The following is a 13,683-nucleotide window of genomic DNA, read 5'->3' as shown; positions in this document are numbered from 1 at the left end:
AGTCATGTCCATGTCACAAGTTTAATGTCATGATTTAAAGTATAAGTAATTTGCTATTTCTCAGTATTGATTGTAAATACAACTGACCACAATTGTAGCGAACATTTATTTCTAATTTAATAGATTTAACCGGATGTGTGACTTCTAATGTACGAAACCGGTAGTTAAATAAATTGTTTACAAGATCAGCTAAGCGGTTACTACTGAAGTTGTTTACATATGGCTGGGATGGCTGGGGTTATTCCTTATACAAGATAACGTGTAATTGCAAAATGGTGTAGACAAAATATATGTATAATTCGAAAAGTGGCATTTGACTCTAAACACTAAAATGCGTGAGGTCTTCCACGTGAGTACTGTTAGGGGGAAGGGGAGAGATTTGGGGTGGAAACTGCCAGGGATAAATTTATTTGCTAGGAACACAGTTCAAGATTTTGTAGACAATTGTTTTAACACGGATCCAAAGTGTTTAATCGAAAAACATCAATAATTTTAAAAAATTTAAACACCCATGACGATTTTAAAACTAATGATTGATAGCGCTGGAGGCTATCAAGTGAACAAGAAGGCACTGGAATTCCAATAACAATTGTACAAGTAATGACAAAAGAAAAAAAAACAATAATTTAGAAGACAAGTTAGACGCACAACTGCCAAGGTTTGAGCTCAAAGTAAGTTACTGCTTTAAATAATTATGTTATGAATATGAGAAATAAACACGGATAACCTAGTGACCCGCGATTTTTATAAGGAAACATAGCAGAGATACAAACAGTTCTGCGAAATACCGAGTTTCAACGAGCTGCATGTAAATGTCTTAACGAACTAAGGATGAACAGTAAAATTATTATTTTTTCCTTTGTTAACTGCAAGACCGTTCAGAACCCAGATACCATAAGTTGCCTTTCTCTTGTTGTAGACAACCCAAAAACATCAGTCCAGTACGTGTGTGCCAGCCAATAACCTTTCATGAGCTTATCCGCTCTCGTAACATCAAATTGTCTGGGACTTCGATGGACGGCCACAAGGCCCTCAAAACAACACTAATTATAAATTAGCTTAGAAAAAGTTCAAATAAAGACCGTTTCGTTTCAACAGGAAAAAAGGGAGAAAATACACGGATAGAATACGTGATTTGGCGTGTAGTAATTTAAAAAAAAGGCGTTTCTCGTTGCGGCGAGATCTTTTCACTAAATGTCAGTTACCACCTTTCTCCTCCGAATGCAAAAATGTTTTTTTCTGATTACCTTCTGCGTAGGGAGGAATGCCCATCGTAATAAAATAAATCATTTCTCTTGCGAAAATATTTGTGTATTCGTTTTTTCACATGCGCTATTCGAGAGTGGAACGATAGAGAAGAAGTCTGAAAGTCGTTCGACAAAACCTCTGCCAAGCACTTCAGTATGAACTGCAGAATAGTCATGTAGTTGTAGTACTCGAAGCTTCTGGTCGCTCATTATTATTTATTATTTGAAAACGACTGGGCGTTTTGATGTAGTTCGTTTTGATTGGGTGACAAGATGAACATGGCGACGTATAAGGAGCTACTGATGAGAAATCAGAGCCGGCCGCTGTGGCCGAGCGGTTCTAGGCGCTACAGTCTGGAACCGCGCGACTACTACGGTCGCAGGTTCGCATCCTGCCTCGGGCATGGATGTGTGTGATGTCCTTAGGTTAGTTAGGTTTAAGTAGTTCTAAGTTCTAGGGGACTGATGACCACAGCAGTTAAGTCCCAACAACACAGATCACGTGAGATATTACGAGGCAGTAGCTTGACGAGATGTGACGTAATCGAAGGAAGGACACTGCGATATATTATTTAAAATTTTAAGAATTCGAAACTGTATTTGACAGCATTTTTTAAAAATGTATCTATGAGATCATCATGAGATATGTCAAGAAAATACAAAAATAATATCCATATTGATATTAATATTCGACAGTATTTGCAGCAGCATTTACGTAAACGAAATGAGGATCAGCTAAAAGTCGTCAAGGGGTACTATACCTATCCCGCTATATTACTATATACTACAAAACAGTAAACTGTAGGCAAGACAGGAAACGTCAAAAGACATAAAACATAATAAAACTGCATTTACACAAACGCTACTTCAACGCTGTAGTTTATTATTGTAATTATCCCACGGACAATTGTGTCCTTTCTTTTTGTCTTTTCTAGATATACTTGATAACCATTATACAAATCGAAGCCAATGTTAAAAGAAAATCAAAATCAATTTACTGTCAAAGACTTTTATATATTGTTCTTATTGTAATAGCTTTTCGCAAAAATTTTTCGTCACACAGAACGGTAATCCACCACAGTGTCGTCGAGACGTGTTCAAATGGCTCTGAGCACTATGGGACTTAACTTCTAAGGTCATCAGTCCCCTAGGACTTAGAACTACTTAAACCTAACTAACCTAAAGACGCCACACACATCCATGGCCGAGGCAGGATTCGAACCTGCGACCGTAGCGTTCGCGCGGTTCCAGACTGTAGCGCCTAGAACCGCTCGGCCACTCCGGCCGGCAGTCGAGACGTGTGGGTGACATATTTCTTAAAACGTGGAAGCGCCGACGAGAAAGCTCTCACGTACGCCAATTAGCGATAATGCATAAAAAAGAGAAAATATGCCAGAAATTGCGAGATATTACAGTAGCCTTTTATTTACTTATTTTGGCTTCAGGTGATACTGACCAGTCAAGTAGACATTTTAACAACCGTTCAGAGGCAACATAAAATTTGAATGAAAATAATCTGATCAGATAAGCTCAGCATTGTGGATAGCGTTGTGTACTAAGGAGACATACACTGATGAGCCAAAACATTATAATCATCTCCTTAATAGCTTGTTTGGAACGAAGTACACCAATGATTCTGTGTAGTAGGGATCCTACAGTTTGCTGTTAGGTTTGTGGAGGTATGTGGCATTAGATGTGTAAGCACAGATCATGCAATTCGTTTAAATAAAGGGCCGCTGATTGGCGTACTTGTTGATGGCGCCCGATAGTGACCCAGATGGGTTCCATAGGATTTACAGCAGACAAATTTGGTCTCAGCGGCACCAACCTGAGTTCACTATAATGCTCCTCAAACCAATGTAAAAACACTGTTCTGGTTGTGAGGCACGGACAATTACACAGTTGAAAGATGACATCGCCGTCGGGGAAGACATCAAGCATGAAGCGATGCAGGTGGTTCGCAGTTGTCAGTGTGTCTTCTATTACTACCACAGGTGCCATGCAGGCGCAGCAGAATGTCTGTCGTAGCGTAATACTGCTCCCAGCAACCTGCGTCCGTGCGGCGCTGCACGTTTCGAGCCACCGTTCACTTCGATGACGGCGGTTGTGGAGACGACTATCGACCTAGTGTAGCAAAAATGTGATTCACCCGAAGAGTCGACACGCTTCCATTGATCGACGGTCGAATCCCGATGGTCTTGCGCCCACTGCAATCGTACCTATGTCGTTGGGTCAACATGTGAACATGTAGAGATGGTCTCCTACGGAACTCCATGTTCAACCAAGTACGATGAACGGTATGCTTCGAAAAACTTGAGCGTGCACCAGCATTGTACTCTTTCGGCAGAGATGCCACAGATCACTTTACAGAGCAGACAGTCCTACGAACCCCACGTTCTGTAAAGAGTCGTGGTCGTCCAACCATTTAGCGCCTAGTGGTAGTTTCACTGTTCTACCTCTTTCCTTAGATGCTCAGACAGTAGAAGGTGAACATGCGGTCAGATCACCGTTTTCGTGATAATCGTTCACAGCCTCTGAGTAATAATACTCTGCCCTTTGTCAAAGTCGCTCATATCTTCATTAGCGTGATCCCCCGTCCCTGTCTGCTCCGCTTACATGCTTTTGCTATCGCGTCGCGTGCCCGCAACGCCACCAGGCGGCATCCAACGTCGCGGTGGGCAGTGATGATAATGTTTTGGCTGTTCAGTGTAATTGTAGTCATTATAGCGCACTGTTCCAACTACTGGAGTGTTTCCATAAGAATACTTCAGCCAAGTGGACATATAGCGTAATGTTTAAATCTGTTTGTCATATGTATCACCATTTTAAGTAGGCCTATTCTGCTAACAAATTGTGCTTATTTACACGAATCTGTAGATTAAGGTGGTAACAGTTACAGGTCGGTGGAAAACGTCTTGCATTCAGTACTTCTTACGCTGTGGTATGGTTTGTGCAGGCTAGTGTTACGTGATTCAGGTCGGACACGTCTGGTGGATCCTGATCACATCTTCCAGAAACTAGACATTTCTTTTTCTTTTTTGTCACCGGTCCTCTGACTGGTTCTAATACGGCCCGCCACGAATTCCTCTCATGTGCGAACCTCTTCATCTCAGAGTACTACTTACAACCTACGTCCTCAGTTATTTGCTGGATGTGCCCCTGTCTCTGTCTTCCTCTACAGATTTTATCTTCTTCGTTTTCCCCTAGTACCAAGGAAGTTATTTCGTGATGTCTGAACAGATGTCCTACCATGCTTCTCCTTCTTTTTATTTGAAGTAAATGTACAGGCTAACATTCTTGGCCCAGCATCATACGACCATACTAATGGTGGCCACCAAATGACCTTCCTTCAGCTTCACATAATCGAACCATTGTCTTGGAGAGTTCTCCGGTTGTATTGCAGCTAGGTGACTGCACCTATATATGGCTGAGGTACTTGCTTCTAAGGTTCCAGTCAAGATAGGCAGCTCTCTGAATAGCAGGTTTGAAACTGACAGAGGGCAACGGTCTTGCCGCAGTGGATATACCGGTTCCCGTGAGATCACCGAAGTTAAGCGCTGTCGGGCGTGGTCGGCACTTGGATGGGTGACCATTCAGGCCGTCATGAGCTGTTGCCATTTTTCGGGGTGCACTCAGCCTCGTGATGCCAATTGAGGAGCTACTCGACTGAATAGTAGCGGCTTCGGTCAAGAATACCATCTTACGACCGGGAGAGCAGTGTGCTGACCCCACGCCCCTCCTATCCGCATCCTCCACCGAGGATGACACGGCGGTCGGATAGTCCCGGTAGGCCACTCGTGGCTTGAAGACGGAGTGCAGTGTGAGTGAAACTGACGGAACTGTCCTTCTGTAATGCTCGTCTTTGCTAGGAGACCTGCTGTTCCGTAATGGAAGAAAATTCCATGAAGTCTTTTTTTCATAGCAAATGGACGTCTGTGTCATTTTTTCTTGCTTCTCTGATGGTCTCCAATACATCCAAAATACACTATCTGTTCCAAAGTATCGGACACATGTAAGTGGACATTAATACGGATTGTGTCCCCTTTATGACGGCTTGAATTCTGCTGAGGGCATTTTCAACGACGTGTCTGAATGTCCGTGAAAGAATGGCAACTCATTCTTGCTCAAGAGCTGAAACCAGAGTGGGTGATGATGTTGGACGTTCGTACCTGGAGCGAAGTCGACTGTCTAACTTACCTCAAAGATATTCTATCGGATTCACGTCGGGACCGTGAGCAAGCCAGATCATTTCAGGAATGTCATTGTCCACAAACCATTCTCTCACAGATGTTGCCTTGGACAGGGTGCATTGTCCTTTTGGTTCAGTCATCAACTCCTAACTGTTCCTGTACTGTACACAGCACACGATGCTGTCAAATGTGTTCGTAACCTTCAGCATTTAGCGTTTTCTTAAGCTAAAGGCACCGTACGGTGCGTGGCGGAAAGTATCCTGTACCACTACTAGACGTTTCAGTCTTATTCCTCTTCCACTCGCAAAGAGAGCGACGGGAAAATGACTACCCACATGCCTCCATATGAGCCGTAATTTCTCGTATCTTCATGATCCTTATGCGAAATGTACGTTGGCGGCAGTGGAATCGTTCCGCAGTCAGCTTCAGATGCCAGTTTTCTAAATTTTCTCAGTAGTGTACCTCGAAATGAACGCCGTCTTCCCTCCAGGTATTCCCATTTGAGTTCCCGAAGCATGTCCGTAATACTTGCGTATTGCTCAGACCTACCGATAACAAATTTACCAGCCCCCCTCCCCGATGAATTGCTTCGACATCTTCCTTCAGTCGACCTGCTGCGGATCCCAAACACTCCAGCAGCACTAAGAACGGGTCGCACTAGTGTCCTATATGGGGTCTCCTTTACACAGGAACCACACATCTCTAAAATATTCCCAATAAACCGAAGTCGACCATTCACCTTCCTTATACACTCGTTCCATTTCATGTCGCATTGCAGCCTCAGACCTAAATACTTAAGAATTTACTCTGCTGTTGCTGCTTGTCTACTGACAATACAATACTGTCCGCTTCGTTTTACACTGGCACGTCCGTCTCTCCTGGCATCTAATGGTCAAATCGTCGAATAAAACAGAAGTTGAAGTTCTGAAAACAGAAGTTATTTATGGCGTTCCACAAGGTAGTGTTATTGGCACTCTGCTGTTCCTTATCAATGCAAACGATTTAGGAGACAATCTGAGCAGCCATCTTAGGTTGTGTACAGATGATGCTGTCGTTTATCGTCTAATAAAGTCATCAGAATATCACAAAAGATTGAAAAACGAGTTAAAAATGATATCTGTATGCTGAGAAAATTGCCAATTGACCCTAAAGAATGAAAAGTGTGAGGTCATCCACATGAATGGTAAAAGGCATCCGTTAACATTCGGTTACACGACAAATCAATCAAATCTGAAGACTGTAAATTCCACTAAATACCTAGGAATTACAATTACGAAAAACTTAAATTGGGAAGAACACACAGAAAATGTTGTGAGGAAGGCGATCCAAAGACTACGTATTTTGATACTGCCTACACTACGTTTGCCCGTCCTCTTTTGGAGTACAGCTTTGCGGTCTGGGATCCTTACCGGATAGGATTAACGGAGTACATCGAGAAAGTTGAAAGAAGGGCAGCAGGTTTTGTAACATCGAAAAGTAGGGGAGAGAGTTTCACGGACATTTAGTATCCGCGGTGGACATAATTAAAACAAAGAGATTTCTCACGAAATTTCAATCACTAACCTTCTCCTCCGAATGCGAAATTATTTTATTGACGCCGACACACCTAGGGAGAAACGATCTTCATAATACAATAAGGGAAATCAGAGGTCGCACGGAAGAATATAGGTTCGTTTTTCCCAAGCTATATTCGGGAGTGGAATTACAAAGAATTATTGTGAAGATGGTCGGATGAAGTCTCTGCCGGGCACTCAAGTGTGATTAGAAAAGTAGCCATGTAGATGGAAATTCGACAGGTATGGCAGTATTTCTTTTTACTCGATAGACTGCCCCATTCGGAACCGACGACCACGAATGTATCGCTGGAAGATGAAAAAATTTGTAAGAGTTGGTGACGCTTGGCGGACTGCGGCGTGGGGAGAGCGCCCGAGGAGGAGGAGCAGCAGGATTGTGCGGCGAGGTGGCGAACGGCGGGATCATCCCCGGAGTTGTTTTAGCCGGCCTTTGTGCCGTAATGCGCTCAGCGCGGATTACGCGGCCACAAAGCGCTGCTGGCTGCCGGCCACGCAGCCACGCACCTGTCCGCGCATTCCTGGCCCGCTTTTGTGCGCGGCCTACGCTCCTCTCCCAGCCCCGGCCGCCACTTCTGGGACTCCCCCGTCTCCGCAGCAGCCTCCCTTTCTTCGCGGACGACACAATTTCCGGGGTGGGATACCTGCGGGAAACGGGAGGGACTTGTCGCGTCTCTCCGCACATTCTGCGACGACGGATGCCGGCCCGTGAGTGACAAAATGGTTTTCTAGTGCACCGTCTCCCTACCGAACAACGAGACGACGTGAAACGTTCCTTTTGGCTGCTCCTCGGAGCTTCCGTATCGTCGCTTCAAACGTTCCACTCACGGCCGAGGCCAGAAGTCACGCGCTTTTAAGAATTCCAAACACGCTTTAATATTTATTGCGAAATACTGATTATTGCGCAATAATATTCACAGCCTGAGAGCGGTACTGCCGTTGAGCACGATGTACTGAAGGAGACTGCAGAACTTTCAAAATATTCAGTCACGCCCAATATATCGCGCGATATAGTGTACTCTTTAATGGCGATATTGTGCAATATCTGGCAGTTTCCGGCGAGACTTCGTTGATTTGCCGATATGCAATCAACTGATACAGCGACGTCTATGGTGGTTCAAATGGCTCTGAGCACTATGCGACTTAACTTCTGAGGTCATCAGTCGCCTAGAACTTAGAACTAATTAAACCTAACTAACCTAAGGACATCACACACATCCATGCCCGAGGCAGGATTCGAACCTGCGACCGTAGCAGTCACGCGGTTCCAGACTGAAACGCCTAGAACCGCACGGCCACACCGGCCGGCCCGTCTATGGTGGAATAGGACGTGTAAGTAGGCTGTTTAGGTTTTTATGTTGGTAAGGCCACGTAGCGCTCTGTATGAAAATCACTGACTGTGCTGTGTGCAGTCTGTGGCTGGTTGGACTCATTGTTGGAATATCCACTATTGCAGTGTTGGGCAGTTGGATGGGAACAGCGCGTAGCATTGTGCCGTTGGAGGTGAGCCGCCAGCAGTGGTGGATGTGGAAAGAGAGATGCTAGAGTTTTGAGAGGTTGCTATAAGCGGACGACCTGGACGTGTGTCCACCACTGGTGGAGGTCATGAATTGATATTCATGACCTCCATCTTTACAAATTTCCTTTTTCTCTCATATATATATACGATGACTTTTGAACTTCAGTAGCTAGAATCTTCTATTTAGCTGGCAGTATTGGCGCTCGCTGTATTGCGGTAGTTCGAGTAACGAAGATTTTTGTGAGGTAAGTGATTCATGAATGGTATACGTTATTGTTAGTCAGGGCCATTCTTTTGTGGGGATTATTGGAAGTCAGATTGCGTTGCGCAAAAAATATTATGTGTCAGTTTAATGATGAGCAGAATAAGTAAAGAGAGAAATGTCTGAGTACCTTCAGTTTTGCTCAGCTGTTTGAAAATCAAATAACGTAAGAGATTTACCAGCACAGCCATTTACGATTTTTGAAAGGGGACGTTTCAGACGACCGCAAACACGTGTGTCAATTTACTCTCAGTGAGTTTCAGTTGGGACTCACCGTCGCCCATTTCATTACTCCAGTGTCCAGGCTTCGCAAGACATCCCTGCGCACCCGCCACATACGTCCTGATATTAGAAGGAATTCATGGCTACCACAGTGTTTAGTAGCCCTCACGTGGACCAACACAATCCTATCGATGTACTGCCTGGCGTTAAGGCAACCATGGACGACGACAAGATCCGCATGGCTGTCAGACCTGAATCTTGTCCATACCATCACAGAACCTTGAAATCTATCGATTTCGCTGACAGCATTTGGGAAATACCTCTCACTACACGTTTCCGTACACCAACACGGCCATCACCTTGCGTCAGACGATATTGGACTCTTCTGTGAATAACATGTTTCGCCAGTGACAAAGTTACCAGTGGACAAGGGCACAGCAGAACTGAGAACTGCAAGACGTTGTCGTGTCAAGTTGGATTCTCGAACAGGACGTGTGGGTCGTGCAGTCCTTTATAGTAACCTGTTCGTTATTTTCCGATCGGACACAGCGGCGCCAGTGGCTCTTGTGAGACCGTCTTACAATACCCTGGCGATATCCATACGACGCCGCAATGCAGAGGAGTTGAATGCGTCGGCGATCTTGTCCAACTCGCCTTGCGTACGGACCTGCGTTCCTGGAGCGTGCCCACAACCTGGCATCTGCAGGTACTGGCGTCTGCAGCAACATGACGGAAATTCCAACCTTTTTGGATCACACAGCCCACCCTTGCAACTTTCACGGCATGAACCTGTTGCGTCGCATGTACTTCGTTGAACACAACGTCGACAAATGACAACTGCCATCTGTGTATGTTACCAGAAAACCCTTGGACACCGGTATTCACTTTCTACTGAGGAGCCACCAAACAGAGTAGTGCATAACACAGCCAGTAGATGGTGAATGATTTAAATTGTTGCCTAAATTGAGTATTAATGCGCAATAAATTTGTTGAGCGTGACAACTTATACGACGTACTTTCCCACAGATTTAACTGGAAATGTTTGCTGTCGGTCTCGGAGTAATTCACTGAACTACTACACATGTAAATTCAGTTTAGATAGTCTTGCTTTGACACGCGAGACATGGTTAAGCTTCTCACTACTCCAAAGTCAATCATTAATGCACCGTAGCAAATGCAGCGCATCTTGTGACGGTATTTTTTAAAAATATGTATTGGTACGTGGGATGCTGTTGGCTCCACGCCATCTCACGCACTATCATGCGGATTGTCTTCATCTCTCTTTTTGCGTCTGGTTTTACGCAAATGCCTCGCTTTAGAATAATCTGTAAATCCAAACGCTTTATCACAATGTAATACAAGCAGGTCACCACAAGACTTTGTGTGGAATTGTCATCAAACAAGATTTAACCTGATATTTCAATTGCAAATGAAATGCGTGCTTGTATTCAGAAGTTTATTTTGCCGACCCAAGTGGCCCGCTACCAGTGTCGGCTTAACATGTAACAAGATATCAAGAAAATAAAGGACTTTAGATTTTAGGAAGCATTACTTGACTAGAGGCAATTATACATACTGTTATCAACATTAATGCAATTTTCCTGATCCACTTCTCATCAACTACGTACATTACCCAGTTGCGCTACTAGAACATTTTTACGCCCCACCTCGGTCCGTCGCGAAATGGCGCAGTATCGGACGGTATAAAAGCTCCTCTAGCTCTGGGACAAGGTGAGGGTGTTCCGGCTAAGGCCCAGACTAGATCTCTGACGGTCGCTTAAACTTCGAAATCTCGAATTCTGATTCGCATGGTATTAACGCTCGCACTGGACGTTCTAATGTCAAGAAGAGCTGAGTCCTGCTCAGTTCCGTTAGCCTGCCAGACTCATTGTCTCGGGAGACTCTTGGAAGGGCTTACTTGATTCCAAACCAGGCTTGATCGTTTCCGCTGAGCCTGTTCGGTCTGAACTCTCTGCATCCGTCGCTTCAGTTTTTCAACTGTCAAGCAACTAATGACGACAAATTTTCCGAAACTCCAAGCCCTCTGGCCACTAATAGCTCGCTAGCGCTTCTTCCCCACGATTCGCGTTTCACCGGCTTTTCGTCCACCCCCTTTACATTTTAGTTAATGCTAATTTTCTGGAACACTGCTAATAGTTCTTATACTGCCTTCCACTTGCTCCTCCCATTTCCAGCCGATAGTATTTACAATAATAATACTGGAGTCCACAATAGGCAAAAAATGACGCGAAACACCGCACTGAGATTCGACAGAAATGAAAATCAAGTCCGTTCAATAAACATCAGCTGTCCCTTAGGTACTTCGCTCCGCGCCATCGCCAAATGGCAACACTCTCCCCAGCACGTGTAACGTCCTTACCCGTTCTCGCAGATTTCGTACTGGACGCATTACTTGGTGTGTCACTAAGCCTCTGAACACAGAAACCAGTACTACTCTAGAATCAGCACCTCTACTGCAGAGAATACACACCTAGTTGCTACAAGCAGGCAGTTTCATTGGCCCTTCCTCGCCCGTGCTAATCACTCCATTGCAAAACATTGTCTGTAGCCATATCTTGTTTATCATGTGACGATATGATGTACATTCATTTAAATATGTTCAGTAGCTTTGTGATTCTCAAAGTGACTGACTATATTTTTTGTATATCGATACCTAATCTTTTAGTGAATTAAGCACATCTTTAGAAGGCAACTACTTGTCGGAAAACGCAATGCGAATATTTTTTATATATCCAAGCGCTTATACATTTACAGATGTCATTTACTTCCAGTTCAATTACGGTTATGAAACGCTATTTATGGCCTTAGTTTGGTTGGAATATGAGATGTACTTGCGCACTACTTGAGCATCATACGGTCCTTCATTAAACTGCCACTTTTCCTGTTGCTTCCTATGCAATGTCAAAATAAAACAAAAATATGAAAGACGAAAGAAAGGTTCACAAGACACAGTTTCGGGTGGACGACCTTATGGGTGTACGTAATACCTTTTTTTTCTTTTTGTACGTTATCAATCGTCTGACTGGATATGTGTTTCCTTGCACACGGAATGAAGTGGCTCAGCGTTTATGACGACAAACTCGTATTACGGAGGGTTTGGATTCAAATTACTTCCAGGGAATATTCTTTTATGATTTTTGCTGTTTGGATTCAAATTACCTCCAGGGAATATTCTTTTATGATTTTTGCTGTTTCCTTTGATGGCTGTTGAACCCTTCAATCCTCCGGACTCTTCTGTGCTCAGCCTTCTGCATGAGAGTTAGACATCCACTTCTAATGACAACTCTGTCGCCGAAAGCTTAAACCGGTCTCCCTCTCCTTACCGCATATTATCACATTTCATTCGTGGCTAGTGACTACTGTGTCGTGTGCCTTTTTAGTGTGGATGATCGGTGCAATTGCGTGTTCAGACCATTATTCCGTTTGTACTCCTGATGAAGGAGCATAAGGATTTTCCCTAAAACTACGAGGGAAGCTGTAAATCTCAAATTTCTCACCACACACATGGACCTTCACCAAAGGGTGTCGCACTCACACACTCTGTGTAGCACTGTCAAGATCTTGAATTCAAGCACTGGCCCACAGTCCCCTAATCATAAAACGTTGAGCACCGCCAGATGTAGGCCTGCCGTGGAAACCTTGGTGAAGCATTCAGGATTGTGACGAGCTACCCCTGTCCAAATGACTTTGGTTGCAGAAACAGCCAATGGAACAATTCTGGTTTTGGTCAGGTGGGCTGTTTGAGAGGAGTTTGATTTCATCTCCTCCATTTCTTTCGTTTATTTCTGCATCAGTAACAACAGAACAAAAATTAAAGATAAAATTTTCATCCACATAATAGATGTTATGGCGTAATGCTTATGCACAAAGGTGGTGGAAGTGCGAGGGATGAAAATGGAAGGATGGTATGAGTTAGTGTTGTGATTAGGGTTGCAAAGAGGAGTGTATCTCGGAACGTATTTTATCGCTGGGAGAGAGAGAGGGGGGGGGGGGGGATTCTGGCGGAAGACGATTGATAACGCCTGAAGTTTCATGGAAGGTGGAATATTGATGTAGCGGCCATCATGGTATCCGGATTGGTGATTATTGGGCAGGAATTGGGCGTCGGGACTGCATTTGACGACGAACGTATAGGATCCGAAGGTTCTTTTGGAAGAGATCTACACATCTCCTCTACATATCATAAATTAAAGTCTCCTGGCCCGGGTTCTGTCTGTATGTTCAGAGCAATCACGGTAGTATCGTCTACACAAACTATAAAAGGGCAGTGCAATTACGAAGCTGTCACTTGTACTCAGGTGATTCATGTGGAAAGGTTTCCGATGTGATTATAGGCGCACGACGGGAGTTAGCAGACTTTGAACGCGGAATAGTTCTTGAACAAGACGCATGGTACATTCCATTCCAGAAAGCGTTAGGGAATTCAATATTCCGAAATCCGCAGTGCCAAGAGTATGCCGAGAATACCAAATTTTAGGTACTACTTCTTACCACGGACTACCTTCGTGACGTACACGCCGCGGCCTGTCTTTCTCGTGGGCCTCGTTCTAATGAAGCCGACGTCACGCATGTCTTTTTTCAGGTCGCGAAAGATGTGGAAATCACACGGTGGAAGATCCAGGCTGTACGGAGGATGTTGCAGTGTTTCCCA

The 13,683-nt window shown here is 44.4% G+C and overlaps 1 protein-coding gene and 1 pseudogene across 1 annotated transcript in view; both read left to right on the top strand.

Moving 5' to 3' along the window:
* The window catches only part of LOC126421705 (thyroid transcription factor 1-like), a 333,852-nt gene that overhangs the window by 279,186 nt on the left and 40,983 nt on the right, over positions 1–13,683 (top strand). The gene's annotated exons all lie outside the window — the stretch shown is intronic.
* On the top strand, positions 4,747–4,864 carry LOC126425069 (5S ribosomal RNA; annotated as a pseudogene).

The sequence above is a fragment of the Schistocerca serialis genome, chromosome 1 (assembly GCF_023864345.2).
Source record: "Schistocerca serialis cubense isolate TAMUIC-IGC-003099 chromosome 1, iqSchSeri2.2, whole genome shotgun sequence".
Classification (NCBI taxonomy): Eukaryota; Metazoa; Arthropoda; class Insecta; order Orthoptera; family Acrididae; genus Schistocerca; species Schistocerca serialis.
This window is presented reverse-complemented; position numbering and strand designations above follow the sequence as displayed.